The sequence below is a fragment of the Teleopsis dalmanni genome, chromosome 1 (assembly GCF_002237135.1).
Source record: "Teleopsis dalmanni isolate 2A chromosome 1, ASM223713v2, whole genome shotgun sequence".
NCBI classification, from domain to species: Eukaryota; Metazoa; Arthropoda; class Insecta; order Diptera; family Diopsidae; genus Teleopsis; species Teleopsis dalmanni.
The window spans coordinates 200,890,610-200,898,429 of record NC_051846.1 but is presented as its reverse complement, the minus strand read 5'-3'; positions in this window follow the sequence as shown (position 1 = coordinate 200,898,429).

Genomic DNA, 7,820 nt, shown 5'->3' with positions numbered 1-7,820 from the left:
CTGAAGGCAAAACTATGTTAAGTGAGTTCGCAAATTGCGATTACGTTTCGTAACTTCTAAGTAAATGAAATTTCTCCAAATTATTTTCAACTTGTATAGCGAAGAACATTGCACAACAACAACCATTTGAAATGGTTATGAAAGATTGATAAAGTGACGTCAAAATTTTACTGAGTTTTTGCTTCATTAAAATTTAACAAGCAATTTAATTGCATGTGAATGAACAATTTCCTCAGAGCACGGCTACGTCTACGTCTGTCGTAATAGAACTCAAGCATTTTATCGATTAATTAAATTCAAGTAAAATTGAATATTCTAATTAAAAACAATAAACCAATTTAACACAAAATTCATGCATAATTGAAATAACCGAGTGAATATATTTTAAGTTTCATTTTTAAGAAAATTTTATGAATTTTAGTAAATTCGGAAAGTTGATTTTTTGACTTGCCAAATATATTAAATGCCAAATATTTCTCATAAATGTAGTTACTATAGTAATTTATAAATTATAAATTGCAGTTTAGACGCTGCCAAATGGTCAAATTTAAAGCTCCAAACTTGAAATATTAATTTTATATATTGAAATCAATGATTTTGAAAATAATTATTTAGTATATGTATAAGTATTACTGTCATATTGAAGTATACTTAAACATTAAGGATATGACAATTTCATCGATTATTCTACAATAGCTGTATCTCTTAGCTCTTATTTGCGTCATCGAGTAAATAAATTTGAAACTGCTCTGAGCTGTTCCTCATACCACCGGTTGAATCACGCTCTCAAATTAATGTTGTTTTCCTCCTGTATCGCATTATTCAATTTAAAATAAAAATAGAAATAAAATTGAAATCTAATTAAGATGGATTTGTACTAAGCTTAATCATTTTAAATTTAATTTAATCTTTGTACAATGTAGGAAAGATTTTTCAATTTCTATTAAATTAAACCATTGCTAAATTTGTTTACTTCCTTACTTAATGTATCTCTTCCTCGCATTATCCTCGCATCTTTCATTTCTGTTATCAGTAAAGTAATTGACTGTTGGGTTAATAATATGCCTGCATCTGTGTTAATTCCTGTCAGTTACTTTCCCATTTTATGTTTTTCTACCTGTCTTGTCGGTATGGTTTTTTGTGTGTTCAGGTTTTTCAGGTGGTTTTTATTCAATAACTGAAGTTATTTTAAGATAACTCAACAGGGTTTCGTACCTGTGACGTGCAGAGATAATTTTTCCTTTTTCACTTAATTTTTTTCCAACAAATAAGGTCTCGTTTACTGAAAATCGATATGTGTTTGACTACCTGCTATAGCGTTAATGCGTAAAGGATAAATACTTATCCCGCTCCTTCTCTTCTGCTTGTCAGGGTGTTAAATTGAGTCTGCAAAGTTTTCTAAATAGATTTTTTCTTTGAATTTCATTAAATTTGTTTACTAAAAAGGTTTTCTCTTTTTATAAAAGCTTTTTCTTTAGAAACTTGTTATTTGCATTAATAAATATTTCTTTTTCAGAATTTGATAATAACAAATAAAAAATTTTCTAATTGGTAATATGTAATTATTTTGCTTCAAAACAAAGTTTAAATTAAATAAATGTAATTTTTTTGTGATAGATAAAGTTTTTATTTATGATAAATCGATAGACAGAAAGTTAGACACGCATTCAGACAGGCAAATGGACAGTAAAACTCAATGGGTAGTCTGCAGTTCTTTTCTTTTAATATAGGTACTAACAAATATATTAATATACAAAATACATATTAGCAAAAAAAAATTGCAATTTATTGAAGTTTAATAGACTGGCTTTTTTTAATTTAATCATCTGCGTATTTCTAATCCTAAAACTTTATTAAAATTAAGACAGAATCGTATAAGTTATTACTCTCTTCTGCTTATGCTTCTTTATCCACAACACCTCACTGATATATGTTGGCATAAAATTATTTCACTTTTTGTATTCTAAGTCATTTTATAAGCTATATGTATTCATGTCTCTTCTGGCTTAGAATTTATTAAAGGGTTATTGGTACTTGGTACTATTCCATCACTTATAACAGGATCTGTCTAATACCTGTAGAGTAGAAGATCCTTTTAAATGCACTGTTTGTTAGGTTGTTAGGCTTATCAGTGTAGCTTTCGATTTGATTGGTCCATCATTAATCTGACATTCACAGTGCGATCACAGCCATTTTGACGATCACAAAGCTGTTTTCGATGGCTCAGGCTATTCAGACTGGAGCTATTGTTATCATTGCCAACAGGCCAAAAGACCTAGCGTCAGTCAATAGTTGGAATGTACAGCTGTCTTTCGACCGACAAAACTCACGTTCTACGGGTTGCTCATCCTACCTGTGCCTCTGCTTGCTTTGAAACCTATCTTAAAATAAAAAATAGCACTGGAAGTGGTCTTTTGGCTGTTAGCTATGACTTTCCAAAAGAACGAAGAACTATACGACATTGTCATAATTTAGTGAATCAGCATCCAGCGACTTTGCTGGCTTGGTCATGATGTGAGAATGTGTGCTCCAGCGAATAAAGTATTTAAAGAGCCAGTTTGAGAAATAAGGTAGACTGTGTGTCAGGTGGAGTAATCAATTTAAAATATTACTAACACCATTCGATATATGAGATTCCAGAAGTGGTGCAAGCAGCAGAGGCACCAGACGAGGAGTGCTGCTTTGAGACCGAAATCCGATACCGAATTGTATATTCTGTAAAACTCGTAGTTTTTCTATATCAGTAGTAGAAGTAGTAATTATTTGTTTTTTTCTGTGGTTTTGGGTTTTAATCGAATTTTCCATTTTATAAATAAATGACCTTCGGTATTATGTAAGCTTATCGTGAATGTTTTTAAAGATTTAATTAGATACTATGTGTATATGGTGCCAAATGGTTTAACTTGGTTGTAATATTGTGTACGATTTAAGTTTATTCTAAATTAATAACAACAAAAAGTTTGAATTATTTTGAAATGTTCAAAAATAAAAAAAATCGTACCTAATCCAGATAAATCCACCTTAATTCTGAATTAAGTTGAAATGAAAGTTTAATGTAAAAGTCTTTACAATAATTTTATTTCATATACAAATTTTGAAGTTCTTTTTTGTATAAAATGTATACTTCCGATTCCCCCATCAATTGCTCGATTGTGTAAAAACAAAAGTTGCTGACATAGCAAAAAAGTGTAACATTGAAATTTAAATCCTTAAATCCAACTGTTAAATCTCAAAAGACTTTTTATGTACCGCAGTGCAAGGCAGACATGGATTTCATTTTATGTTGTTAGTTATGTAGATTTATTTACCTTAAAATTTGTTAATATTTACCTTTGCATGTATCTGTACCTGTAGCTGTATCTGTATGTGTCTGTGCTTGTTATTTAAATTGAAATAAAAATATATTTCAAAAGATTTATTTACATAAGAAAACCTTTAAAACTTTTCATTTACTGTTAAAGGTTACAAAAATTTTTATTTACTTGCTGTGTAAACTAATAAAAAACATATATAAGACCAAAATTCATTATTAAAAAATATTTTTTTTTTACCAAAAAATAAACTTAAACACGAATGTGTAATTTTTTGTGTAATTCCATCAACAATGCTACAAGACACAAGGCACAGCATATACTAGCATTAAAACTACTATTTCTGAGCTGAAGTTCTATGCGTTTACATTGCACAAACATACGTTTTGCTATACCTTTGGATGGTCGGGCATTCATGCGTGTGTGTTAACATGCCTGACATATGTCAAAGTGTTTGTGTGTGTGTTACATTTTGTTGTACCTTCAGTTGGCAATTATTAACGCTTTCCGTCACACTCACACTCAAACTCACAATCTGCTGTATTGTAGTAAAGATTAATTTTATTGTTTGTATTAATTTAAGCACAAATGTGTAAAATCGTAGGCGTGATTGGGTTAATGAACAAAATATTTACAATGTTTGAGATGTACTTTTTATAATTCTGTATTTTGATATAAAATTTGTAATATTCATAAAAGGTTTATTTATGTTCTTTATTTTGTAATAATGTGTAAAATTAGTAGTAACTTTTTATACGTAAATAATTTACGTTTACGTTTGTAGAGTATAAATGTTCAATTGTCAAAATGAATCTCAAGTAATTGCCAATCAAATGTCATGTGCTCACTCACATGCATATCAATTAAGAGTTTATTGGGAAATTATCATGTGAGATTCAATGATATTTACGATATGATAAAATATATATTTTTTGTTTTAATAATTCATAGCTGGGCAGATAAGGGGAAATAAAGATTTTTCCAAATATGTATCTGCATTAGGCACATTATATTCGATAAATGGAACTTTCATAAAAAAATTATATTTATTATTTATGTTATGAAATTGTGCATAAAAATCGTATTTTAGTAATATTCATAAATATTTTAGACCAAATATGCTTATGCTCGTATTGGCGCCCACAGTGCATTATTATTAAAAAAATTATTATTTTTTTTTAGATTAAAATTAAAAATAAAATTTCAATTTTTTAGTTATAGTACACAGTCATAATTTTAAAATGATTGTGTTACTTGATAGTTTGCTTTACACCAATAAATAAATATTTTATATTTTTAATCGATTTTTTTAAAGTTTGGTTTTAGTTATATATTCCACTTAAAGTTTGAATTTAAAACGTTTACACAATTTATGGAAATGAAATTTATCGCATACGATAAATCTCAAAAGTTATTGCTGGCATAAATATATACATATATACTCGTATGTATTGGCAGAGAAACTGAATTGACTTCGTTTTGCATGCATTTTGGTGTTAATATAAAAATCTCAATATTTGTTGGTTTAACATATTTATAATGTATATTTTATTTGCGTTGCTGAGTTCAGAAAAATTTAATCTCCATTTGTTTTAATCGAAAAAACCGCAAAACAATTAATTTGCAAACTTCTCCACTTTTAGTTTACATGACTTTGGAGAGAATGAATGAACGAATGAATGATATTTTAACATGTCAAAATGTGCGTGTATTTATTACATTAATTTGAAATACTTTACTCAATTATTTACATAGGAACATGAATTATTTATGTATCTGCATCAATTACTTTGATAATAATTTAATGTATGTGCTGTCGATTTATTATAATGATACGTGTTCGTGGCGATTTAACATACATTCCCTATACACGTAAATACTTGCATATAATTATGTATGTGCAAGTATGCGTGTGCAAGTTGCGTGTGCATGTGTGCGTGTGTGCGTGTATGCGGCAGGCATACATTTTTATCTGCGGCCTATACGTGTATTTGTTTGCTTAGTCTGCACGCTCTTCTCTTTAATCAATAAAAATGTCAAATTGAATTTCGGTGGAATTGTGTTTACTGAACGCAATCAGATGGATGGCAATTCTTGTTGATATTGAGTTGGTGGTACCGTACGAAGCGATGCTTGCGGTTTGAATTATTGGTTGTTGTACTTGGTCAACTGCTCGAAATCTTCATAAATGATTTTTTTTACATTTGCAAAGTAAATTATTTTTAAATAAAATGGATTAGAGATTGCTTAATGTGCTACAGTGCTCAGTAGAAGTGAATTCATCTAGATTCAACTGGATAGAATAATAAAAAATGTTAAAATAATTAAATTTATTGAATTGAAACAATTTTATGAATTATTACTTATAAAAAAATTTGTTTTGATGCTGATTCCTCCATTTTCATAAACAATTAATTTGTATACCTCAATTAGCGATTTTTCGCCATTTGCTACCACATTCCTCGCAAGAACTCTAGTATAGAAGAGTAGAGACTAAATCCATCCCGTCGAATTTAGATAATTTAATAAGTAATTCGTCTTCACCGTTGACCATGCTGAAAAACTAAGAACTAAGAACCTATATCTTCTAGACGTCAAAACCGGGCATTCATAGAAAAAATGTCTTATGATTTATTTTTCCTGCGGGTTTCCACCACCAGTAAGGATTAGGACAAAAGCGTATTTTCTCTGCGTGAGTTCCTATACAGCAATGACCAAAAAAAACTGCAGTAAACCTTGCAGTGTTCACGCGGTCACTTATGATGCATTTCGTGGATATAATTTTATTATAGGTGGGATATGTTAACCTGAAAGTTGCACATGACTCAAGTGCTTTCCATCTGTTATTGGCAAGTTGAAGAAAGTAAAGGAAGGTACTTCTCTTAATAGTCTCTAGGGTAATATAAACCGGTACCGCCAATGACACTCTCAGTGACACATCCAGAGAAGCACCAGAGTGGGCTAAACTTTCAGATTTCTCCTTCCCTTTGATGTTCCTATGTCCAGGAATTTAGATGGGGGTGATATTAGCCAGCCGATTAAGGTAGTCGATTGCTTCGATTTTCAGTTTGGCGTTACTGAAAATAAAATACGAAGTTAATATTTAGTTTACAATTTTAAACTACACAATAAAAATGGAGTGTTAGAGATGATTGTATTCTTGCATGAATTAAGTAATCATTTGTAACAGGTTTTCTATATACATGGCATTTTATAATATATAGTTCTGAACTGTATGTTTAGTGTTGTATTTTCTTTTGTTTAAATTTCGTAAAATAGCTTTTTCGTTTTATCGACAGCGGATTAAACTGAAATACATCTTATTGCAAGTATTGTTTTTATCATAATGTGTGATATATATATAATAAAACCTAAACTAAAATATAGCTTATAATTTACGTGACATATTTAAATACAAAAAAATAAAATCAGCAAATGATAATTGTGCTAATTTATTAGAATCACACTTCAAATAAATTTTCATTGATATTCTGGTACAAATATAGTTTCTATCTGTAGGAAATAATTTTAAAATTATTCTAGTATAACAATATATATCAGCATCGAAGAATATTTAGAACGTCTTATAAAGGACTTTAAAGTTTAAAATATAAAATATGTGAATAATTCAAATTTTCTTTCAAGGAAATTCATATTCCGAACTAACTTTCTGGCGCATTTTATCAGTTGCAGTTTAAAGTAAAAGTTACAGAAAACAGCTTCAACGAGATTTCAAAAGAAAATTTAAACATTTAATAGCCACATTTTCCTTCCTTGTTCTCATGTTCTCTTAACGTTTTCTATATTTTTTCTGTATCTTGTTTTATTTAAACCAGAGACATTTTTATCGTCGCATTTCTCAACCAAAAAAAAAAAACTTAAGAAAGTAAAATATTTTAACACTTGAAAATACTTGAGCAGGACAGGACATTCTGACTAAAGACCAAAGTCGTTACACTGCAAAAAAAAATGTTTGCTTTAGTTGAAGAATTTTATTTCCCTCCTTAATGTGCTAAAAAATGTTAAGTATTTAAAATGGTAGTCAAATTAATATATGCTAAGTATTTACTCTAACGCTTTTTCACAAGTGTTAAGGAATTTTTTCATTGTTCTTCGAACGTTTCGGGCACACAGTAGTTTGGGTTTTGGGACAAATTACAATGATTTTTGATTTACATAAAGAAAAAGTTTAAGATACTAACATTTAGGGCTCTTGTAGTTTCACAAGATGAACACTTTGTGTGTGTAATTTAAATAGAAACTGTGTTGTTCCCAACTCTATAATAGGGATTATTTTATAATCGCTTCTACTATAAGCTGGAACAAAATTTCTGGATTATGGTAATGTTGGATAGAAAAGCCAAAATGTGGCAATGTGTAGTAATTGTTTTAGAATTTTAATGTTTATTTTTATATAGTGTTTATTTTTTCAAATGAGTTATTTTTGTATAATAAATACAAATAAAAGTTATTTATTTTCTAGAGTTTTGTAATATACAGAAAAGAGTT